This window comes from Micropterus salmoides, unplaced genomic scaffold (genome assembly GCF_014851395.1).
Source record: "Micropterus salmoides isolate LMB-PRFRI ecotype aquatic unplaced genomic scaffold, ASM1485139v1 Ms_hic_scaffold_2312, whole genome shotgun sequence".
NCBI lineage: Eukaryota > Metazoa > Chordata > Actinopteri > Centrarchiformes > Centrarchidae > Micropterus > Micropterus salmoides.
This window is the reverse complement of record NW_024041499.1, coordinates 1-10,268: the sequence shown is the minus strand read 5'-3', so window position 1 is coordinate 10,268 and position 10,268 is coordinate 1. Positions and strand designations below refer to the sequence as shown.

General features: G+C 46.7%; 1 long non-coding RNA gene across 1 annotated transcript; it reads left to right on the top strand.

Moving 5' to 3' along the window:
- The first annotated feature begins 5,620 nt into the window (after positions 1–5,620).
- On the top strand, positions 5,621–10,077 carry LOC119918608. Its single transcript, XR_005447474.1, has 3 exons — positions 5,621–7,324; positions 7,997–8,145; positions 8,689–10,077. It is a non-coding gene; the product is annotated as an uncharacterized LOC119918608 (long non-coding RNA).
- Positions 10,078–10,268: the final 191 nt, after the last annotated feature.

Genomic DNA, 10,268 nt, shown 5'->3' with positions numbered 1-10,268 from the left:
CTGTAGTGTGGCTGTTTACCTGTAGTGTGGCTGTGTTAACCTGTAGTGTGGCTGTGTTACCTGTATGTGGCTGTGTTACCTGCGGTGTTACCTGTAGTGTGGCTGTGTTACCTGCTGTGTTACCTGTAGTGTGGCAGTGTTACCTGTAGTGTTACCTGTAGTGTGGCAGTGTTACCTGTAGTGTTACCTGTATGACTGTAGTGTGGCTGTGTTACTGTAGTGGCTGTGTAGTAGTGTGGCAGTGTTACCTGTAGTGTGGCAGTGTTACCTGTAGTGTTACCTGTAGTGTGGTAGTGTTACCTGTAGTGTGGCAGTGTTACCTGTAGTGTGGCAGTGTTACCTGTAGTGTTACCTGTAGTGTGTAGTGTTACCTGTAGTGTGGCAGTGTTACCTGTAGTGTGGCAGTGTTACCTGTAGTGTGGCAGTGTTACCTGTAGTGTTACCTGTAGTGTGGCAGTGTTACCTGTAGTGTGGCAGTGTTACCTGTAGTGTGGCAGTGTTACCTGTAGTGTGGCTGTGTTACCTGTAGTGTGGCTGTGTTACCTGTAGTGTGGCTGTGTTACCTGTAGTGTGGCTGTGTTACCTGTAGTGTGGCTGTGTTACCTGCAGTGTTACCTGTAGTGTGGTAGTGTTACCTGCTGTGTTACCTGTAGTGTGGTAGTGTTACCTGCTGTGTTACCTGTAGTGTGGCAGTGTTACCTGCTGTGTTACCTGCTGTGTGGCAGTGTTACCTGTAGTGTGGCAGTGTTACCTGTAGTGTTACCTGTAGTGTGGCAGTGTTACCTGTAGTGTTACCTGTAGTGTGGCAGTGTTACCTGCTGTGTTACCTGCTGTGTTACCTGTAGTGTGGCAGTGTTACCTGTAGTGTTACCTGTAGTGTGGCAGTGTTACCTGTAGTGTGGCTGTGTTACCTGTAGTGTGGCTGTGTTACCTGTAGTGTGGCTGTGTTACCTGTAGTGTGGCTGTGTTACCTGTAGTGTGGCTGTGTTACCTGTAGTGTGGCTGTGTTACCTGTAGTGTTACCTGTAGTGTTACCTGTAGTGTGGCAGTGTTACCTGTAGTGTGGCAGTGTTACCTGCTGTGTTACCGTGTTACCTGTAGTGTGGCAGTGTTACCTGCTGTGTTACCTGTAGTGTTACCTGTAGTGTTACCTGTAGTGTGGCAGTGTTACCTGTAGTGTGGCAGTGTTACCTGCTGTGTTACCGTGTTACCTGTAGTGTGGCAGTGTTACCTGCTGTGTTACCTGTAGTGTGGCAGTGTTACCTGCTGTGTTACCTGTAGTGTGGCAGTGTTACCTGCTGTGTTACCTGTAGTGTGGCAGTGTTACCTGCTGTGTTACCTGTAGTGTGGCAGTGTTACCTGTAGTGTGGCAGTGTTACCTGCTGTGTTACCTGTAGTGTGGCAGTGTTACCTGCTGTGTTACCTGTAGTGTGGCTGTGTTACCTGTAGTGTGGCAGTGTTACCTGTAGTGTGGCAGTGTTACCTGTAGTGTGGCAGTGTTACCTGCTGTGTTACCTGTAGTGTGGCTGTGTTACCTGTAGTGTGGCAGTGTTACCTGTAGTGTTACCTGTAGTGTGGCAGTGTTACCTGCTGTGTTACCTGTAGTGTGGCAGTGTTACCTGTAGTGTGGCAGTGTTACCTGTAGTGTTACCTGCAGTGTTACCTGTAGTGTGGCAGTGTTACCTGTAGTGTGGCAGTGTTACCTGTAGTGTGGCAGTGTTACCTGTAGTGTTACCTGTAGTGTTACCTGTAGTGTTACCTGTAGTGTTACCTGTAGTGTGGCAGTGTTACCTGTAGTGTGGCAGTGTTACCTGCTGTGTTACCTGTAGTGTGGCTGTGTTACCTGTAGTGTGGCTGTGTTACCTGCTGTGTTACCTGTAGTGTGGCTGTGTTACCTGTAGTGTGGCTGTGTTACCTGTAGTGTGGCAGTGTTACCTGTAGTGTGGCAGTGTTACCTGCTGTGTTACCTGTAGTGTGGCAGTGTTACCTGTAGTGTGGCAGTGTTACCTGTAGTGTGGCAGTGTTACCTGTAGTGTGGCAGTGTTACCTGTAGTGTGGCAGTGTTACCTGTAGTGTGGCAGTGTTACCTGCTGTGTTACCTGTAGTGTGGCTGTGTTACCTGTAGTGTTACCTGTAGTGTGGCAGTGTTACCTGTAGTGTTACCTGTAGTGTGGCAGTGTTACCTGTAGTGTTACCTGTAGTGTGGCAGTGTTACCTGTAATGTGGCAGTGTTACCTGCTGTGTTACCTGTAGTGTGGCAGTGTTACCTGCTGTGTTACCTGTAGTGTGGCTGTGTTACCTGTAGTGTTACCTGTAGTGTGGCAGTGTTACCTGCTGTGTTACCTGTAGTGTGGCAGTGTTACCTGTAGTGTGGCAGTGTTACCTGTAGTGTTACCTGCAGTGTTACCTGTAGTGTTACCTGCAGTGTTACCTGTAGTGTTACCTGCAGTGTTACCTGTAGTGTTACCTGTAGTGTTACCTGTAGTGTTACCTGTAGTGTTACCTGTAGTGTGGCAGTGTTACCTGTAGTGTGGCAGTGTTACCTGTAGTGTTACCTGTAGTGTTACCTGTAGTGTGGCAGTGTTACCTGCAGTGTTACCTGTAGTGTGGCAGTGTTACCTGCTGTGTTACCTGTAGTGTGGCAGTGTTACCTGCTGTGTTACCTGTAGTGTGGCAGTGTTACCTGCTGTGTTACCTGTAGTGTGGCAGTGTTACCTGCTGTGTTACCTGTAGTGTGGCAGTGTTACCTGCTGTGTTACCTGTAGTGTGGCAGTGTTACCTGCTGTGTTACCTGTAGTGTGGTAGTGTTACCTGCTGTGTTACCTGTAGTGTGGCTGTGTTACCTGCTGTGTTACCTGTAGTGTGGCTGTGTTACCTGCTGTGTTACCTGTAGTGTGGCTGTGTTACCTGTAGTGTGGTAGTGTTACCTGCTGTGTTACCTGTAGTGTGGCAGTGTTACCTGTAGTGTGGCAGTGTTACCTGTAGTGTTACCTGTAGTGTGGCAGTGTTACCTGTAGTGTGGCAGTGTTACCTGCTGTGTTACCTGTAGTGTGGCAGTGTTACCTGCTGTGTTACCTGTAGTGTGGCAGTGTTACCTGCTGTGTTACCTGTAGTGTGGCAGTGTTACCTGTAGTGTTACCTGTAGTGTGGTAGTGTTACCTGTAGTGTGGTAGTGTTACCTGTAGTGTGGCAGTGTTACCTGTAGTGTGGCAGTGTTACCTGTAGTGTGGTAGTGTTACCTGTAGTGTGGTAGTGTTACCTGCTGTGTTACCTGTAGTGTGGCAGTGTTACCTGTAGTGTTACCTGTAGTGTGGTAGTGTTACCTGCTGTGTTACCTGTAGTGTGGCAGTGTTACCTGTAGTGTTACCTGTAGTGTGGTAGTGTTACCTGCTGTGTTACCTGTAGTGTTACCTGTAGTGTGGTAGTGTTACCTGCTGTGTTACCTGTAGTGTGGCAGTGTTACCTGTAGTGTGGCAGTGTTACCTGTAGTGTTACCTGTAGTGTGGCAGTGTTACCTGTAGTGTTACCTGTAGTGTGGCAGTGTTACCTGTAGTGTTACCTGTAGTGTGGCAGTGTTACCTGTAGTGTTACCTGTAGTGTGGCTGTGTTACCTGTAGTGTTACCTGTAGTGTGGCTGTGTTACCTGTAGTGTTACCTGTAGTGTGGCAGTGTTACCTGTAGTGTTACCTGTAGTGTGGTAGTGTTACCTGTAGTGTGGCAGTGTTACCTGTAGTGTGGCAGTGTTACCTGTAGTGTGGCAGTGTTACCTGTAGTGTTACCTGTAGTGTGGTAGTGTTACCTGTAGTGTTACCTGTAGTGTTACCTGTAGTGTGGTAGTGTTACCTGCTGTGTTACCTGTAGTGTGGCAGTGTTACCTGTAGTGTGGCAGTGTTACCTGTAGTGTTACCTGTAGTGTGGCAGTGTTACCTGTAGTGTTACCTGTAGTGTGGCAGTGTTACCTGTAGTGTTACCTGTAGTGTGGCAGTGTTACCTGTAGTGTTACCTGTAGTGTGGCAGTGTTACCTGTAGTGTTACCTGTAGTGTGGCAGTGTTACCTGTAGTGTTACCTGTAGTGTGGCAGTGTTACCTGTAGTGTTACCTGTAGTGTGGCAGTGTTACCTGTAGTGTTACCTGTAGTGTGGCAGTGTTACCTGTAGTGTTACCTGTAGTGTGGCAGTGTTACCTGTAGTGTGGCAGTGTTACCTGTAGTGTTACCTGTAGTGTGGCTGTGTTACCTGTAGTGTTACCTGTAGTGTGGCTGTGTTACCTGTAGTGTTACCTGTAGTGTGGCTGTGTTACCTGTAGTGTGGCTGTGTTACCTGTAGTGTGGCAGTGTTACCTGTAGTGTGGCTGTGTTACCTGTAGTGTGGCAGTGTTACCTGCTGTGTTACCTGTAGTGTGGCAGTGTTACCTGCTGTGTTACCTGTAGTGTGGCAGTGTTACCTGCTGTGTTACCTGTAGTGTGGCAGTGTTACCTGCTGTGTTACCTGTAGTGTGGCAGTGTTACCTGCTGTGTTACCTGTAGTGTGGCAGTGTTACCTGTAGTGTGGCAGTGTTACCTGCTGTGTTACCTGTAGTGTGGCAGTGTTACCTGTAGTGTTACCTGTAGTGTGGCAGTGTTACCTGTAGTGTGGCAGTGTTACCTGTAGTGTTACCTGTAGTGTTACCTGTAGTGTTACCTGTAGTGTTACCTGTAGTGTTACCTGTAGTGTGGCAGTGTTACCTGTAGTGTTACCTGTAGTGTGGCAGTGTTACCTGTAGTGTTACCTGTAGTGTTACCTGTAGTGTTACCTGTAGTGTGGCAGTGTTACCTGCTGTGTTACCTGTAGTGTGGCTGTGTTACCTGTAGTGTGGCTGTGTTACCTGTAGTGTGGCAGTGTTACCTGCTGTGTTACCTGTAGTGTGGCTGTGTTACCTGTAGTGTGGCTGTGTTACCTGTAGTGTGGCTGTGTTACCTGTAGTGTGGCTGTGTTACCTGCTGTGTTACCTGTAGTGTGGCTGTGTTACCTGTAGTGTGGCTGTGTTACCTGTAGTGTGGCTGTGTTACCTGTAGTGTGGCTGTGTTACCTGTAGTGTGGCAGTGTTACCTGCTGTGTTACCTGTAGTGTGGCAGTGTTACCTGCTGTGTTACCTGTAGTGTGGCAGTGTTACCTGCTGTGTTACCTGTAGTGTGGCAGTGTTACCTGCTGTGTTACCTGTAGTGTGGCAGTGTTACCTGCTGTGTTACCTGTAGTGTGGCAGTGTTACCTGCTGTGTTACCTGTAGTGTGGCAGTGTTACCTGCTGTGTTACCTGTAGTGTGGCTGTGTTACCTGTAGTGTGGCTGTGTTACCTGTAGTGTGGCTGTGTTACCTGTAGTGTGGCTGTGTTACCTGTAGTGTGGCTGTGTTACCTGTAGTGTTACCTGTAGTGTTACCTGTAGTGTTACCTGTAGTGTTACCTGTAGTGTGGCTGTGTTACCTGTAGTGTTACCTGTAGTGTTACCTGTAGTGTGGCTGTGTTACCTGTAGTGTTACCTGTAGTGTTACCTGTAGTGTTACCTGTAGTGTTACCTGTAGTGTGGCTGTGTTACCTGCTGTGTTACCTGTAGTGTGGCTGTGTTACCTGTAGTGTGGCAGTGTTACCTGCTGTGTTACCTGTAGTGTGGCTGTGTTACCTGTAGTGTGGCTGTGTAGGCTGCAGCTCCACCTGCTGGCTGGAGGAGCTCAGCAACAGTTCTTTATCAGGACCCGGTCACACCAGAAACCAGCACTGTGAAAATCAGTTTTTGTCATGGTTCACAAACTGCGTCCCTCAGTCCAGTCTGACTTCCTGTCTGTGGCTCTCTGCTGCGAGCCCATTGGTTCTTCATAATGATGTAAGTTGCATTAAACATTAGAAGGTTTTATTCAGGCTGTCAAACTGACTCAAACGGTCGGGAAAAAATGAAAGATAGAAGCTAAAATCTACCGATCACACAGTACAAGTGAACCAGTGCACCCCCGACAACGATATTAAGGATCAACGCTGTTCCTGTACAGCTGCTCTATTCACTAATCATTAAAATGCAAAAGCAGCGGGTTTATATAACGTTGCATTCAGTAGGAAGTTAGCCAGCGTTAGCTAACTAACATCACATTAGGAATAAGCCAACTTTTTTCTGGATTTGTTTCAGGTTTTGGAAAGAGAATAAACCGTCCTTCTCCTTCCAGACTCTCTGGTAGCTGCTGTAATTATTACAAGATGCTCCAGGAGCAGCGTTTGACCAGATCTTAGAAACATACAGCCAGAAAAAGCTAGAAAACAACTCTTTCTGCATTCGAGTCACTGGAGCGCAGCCATGAAAGAGTCGGAGCTCAGAGTGAGACCTATACTGGGCTGTGATTGGCCAGAAGTGTATTTGGGGCGTGGCTTAGCGAAGCGAGGCAATTGGCTCTGCCTACTCACGAAATGACAGGCGCTGGCCCTTCCTACAGCTCGGGCATGGTTGGCTACTGTAGGCTGTGGACGGGACACGTGAGCTCCTGTTGGGTCGAATCATGTGTCCATTGAAAGGTCAAATTTCAGTTTACATCCAAACTCAAGTTATTCCGGTTTTAATTACATATTAGATACGTCTGACACCTCAAGTCCACTGACTCCGGCTGCGCCGCGGTTGCCGGAGCTAATCGCAGCCGTTATAATCGATGCTTGTGAGTCCACCAGACGAGAAGCGTGTCTCCGCTCCGCAGAGAGGTACCAGGTCTATTCTGGACGCAAGAGCAGATCGAGCCCGGCAGGAAGTCAGACAAAACGCCCTGTTTCTGAAACGCTCCCTGATGATATGCAGCCTGCAACCGACGGAGCGAAATGTGGTCGCAGAGAGCCGTAAAGAAATGTAGGAGCGCAAAAAAGGACAAATTAATAATAATCGACCGCCGGATTACTGTGAGGCTTCATAGGTGAGTCATGTCAGGCCTGACAGAGGCGCTGATGGTGGTCGCCGTGGCGATTTTATCATGAAATCGTTTCACTGGTCGAGTCATAAGGAGCTCAGTTTTCCAGCAGCTGTGTGTAATCTGGTGTGGCCGGGACTTTACTGCATGATGTTCAGTCTGTTCTGTTTCTGTCTGCATGCAGCACTGATAACAATAATAATGATAATAAAAGTTTAGTTTCATTGATGTTTGAACGAGCAGGAGACGTAGAATAGACGCTGTCGCCGCACGCTGCTTCCTGTTTCCTGACTTTACTAAACAGGAAGTGTTCTGAAGCTTCTCTCCTCCTCACTAACCTTCCAGCTGCTGGTGAGCCGACCAGCGCCACCCAACAAGCCACTCCCACCTGACCCCGTCACACCTGGACAGGTACACCACACCTGGCAGCAGGTAGCATGTAGACAGAGTCGTGATCAGACTATTGATTATTGAGATCTGGTGATTTAACTGGTTGAATCAGGAGCCAATCAGAGGTGACTGATTTGGAGATGAGCCCTGGCAGGCGTGGGGCGTTCAGGAACAGGAGTGAACATCAGACGTGCCAGTTGCTGGTTGCACTGAGAGGGATGGAGTTACCTGAACTATCATTTCTGACCCGTTACCTGTAACTCCATCACGTCCTGTCGCACTCGGCGCTCCGCTCAGTTTTCACCTATTCATTCCATTCAGTTCCACGGTGGAGCTTTTTCTTGAACATCAGTTCTCCCTGCAGACGTTTCACTTTAAAGGTTCACTACGAAAGATTGTAGACTTTAAATTTGGAACGTAGTTAGCAGGCGTGTTGAGTTTAACTGATGAAAGCAGCAGAGCGGCGAGTGAGACATGAGCGTTTCACTCTCAGTACACCTGCTAATGAAGCGACGCAGGGTTTCTAAATTTGAACTGGTCATTGAAATTTATCAATTAGAAAATGAGCACAAACTTTAACTTGTGTTTATGTTGCTGTGATATGAGTAAAAACTTTACTGTTGGCAGGAAACTTGAACGCAGCTTTCTGTTTCAGACGTTCATGTTTTTTTTTTCCCATGATTCTCTCCTCAGGTCTCTGTTCCATCCAAACCTGTGGTGCCCATCAAGCCCCGCCTCCTGCCCCCGCCGTGCCACCCCCACATCCCCCCTCACCCCGGCTACCCAGCCAACACCAAACCGCCGCACCACGGAGCCGTCGCACCTGCAGCCGGTCCCAGCAGGTTCGCTGTCCCGCTGAGATTCAGATGTTTGCGTTTGTTTGTTGGACAAAGCTGTAAAATAACGTCACAGATAAATTCCAGAATGACCCAAAAGCTCTGAGACTTTTTCCCCATTAAGACAGGAATAAAATAACATTTCATTTGCAACTAAAGGAGCAAGAAGAGTAAGAGGAGCTCCCTACGGAAGCTCGTTTCTGCCAAATCAAAAACAAAAATCCACCACTTTAGTTTTTCTGTTCATTTTCATAACCAATTATATGAATAAAAAATGACGAATCATTTTAAATGAGATGACATAATGCAACTACACCGGCCTAAGGTTTTTATATTTTATACACATCTTTAAACGTTAACGTTTGGCAGGTTAAAAAATCTGTGATAGCTGAGCTACAAACTGAGCGTGACCGTTTACAGCGACCAGTTTCAAGGCAGACATAAACAATCAGCTGATTATTGGGTCAGTCATATGTAACGCCTTGTTCTTTCCCACCTGCAGTCTGAAACCTAAAGATACTCTCTGATGTTTGTCTCCTGTCTCTGCAGACGACCTCCTCCTGCTCCTCCGCTTCGACCCGCAAACCCTCACAAAGTCGACTCGTCCCCGCTGTAACTCGGCGTGGAGGACGTGAGTTTGTCTGACAAACTCTCGAACGTCAGTGACGAAGATGATGATGACTTAATTATCCAGTTTGCACTCGGTCATCGGATTTCTCTCTGAACCCTGTAAATAAAAGCTCAGTGCCTTGCTCAGCAGCGCCGAACTTCGACCGACGGCTGCCGGAGATGATGTCACATTAAAGTGTCTTGGTGTCGACGATGCGGCGCCCCCTGGAGCCAGCAGGGGGTCAGTGCCTTGCTCGAGGAACCTGGGACGGGAATCAAACCTGTGTTTCTCAAAGTAAAGACTAATTAGCAGAGTGGTTCCCAAACTGTGGTCCAGGGCCCTCTGCAGGACCCGGAACAGGCTCCTCTGGAAATGAGAAATCTTTTTTAGGCTCCAGATGTTTTAGCAAAATAACATATTTTCTTTTTTTCTTCAGTCCTGCAAATCTTTTTTCGTGGAGTCGGAGTTCAGAGATCTGAAACACGTGAACAGTCGAAGTTAAGACTTGAGATTAAGGACGTGGAAGATGAACAGCTGTCGGACCAAGTGGCGGCCGAAACCTGTCTGAGATTTTTAAAATGAAGTTGAAAAATTGGAGAAAACAATATATAAATATTTATATTTTATTTTTTCAGAATAAAGTTGTAACATTTCGATAAAGTACTTTCAAAAAGTGACAACATTACAACTTTATAATCAGAAGATTACAACCAAAATATTCCAGCTTTGTTCTCTACGATCTTTGAGTTTTAAAATTATAAATATTTGGACTTTATTCTTGAAATCTCAGACTTGTTTTTGCCGCAGGGATTGTATTTTAGCTTTGCTCTAAAATCTTAAAATTCTTGTTGCTGGATCGAAGGAAGCTCCTTCGCTGACGTGACAAACGCGTTCTGGATTTTCTAACGATGAGATTCTTGTTGGACTTCAGGCTGGACGTGAACTGGAAGGAGTGCTGGATCAGGTTTTTATTTTTCTAACCCGCCTTGAGATTTCTATCGGAGACAGTCAGGAATGTAACGAGTGTTCGTGACCTTACGCCAAAGACGAATGATGTAAAAGATGCTGTAACATTTATCTGACCTCTCCTGCTGAAGGAAGAAGTTTGTATTTGCCTTTTCCGGGTAGAGATGGAGGACGCGTAGCTGAACTCTGTGATCGGCTCATTAGTGGAAGAGAATAAGTGAGAAAGACATAATCATAACAGGGCGGAACAATTATTCCAAATCTTATCAATATCGCAATATGGCTTTATAAATCGCAGGAGGTGCAGAAGGCTTTATGTGTCAATCTAGCTTTTCAAATTAAATATCTTGCTGCAGCCTTCACATCATACTCTACAGACTTTTTTCAAAACCTTTCCAGCCTTAAATCATCATCAAGTATGAGGAGATTTCTACCTGATACCAAGAAATAATGTCAAAAGTAATCAGCCAATGTTAAGAACTTAAATATTAACCATGAAGTGAAAACATGTCCCTTTATCACCAATTACCGCAAATCGATACTTTATCAATAC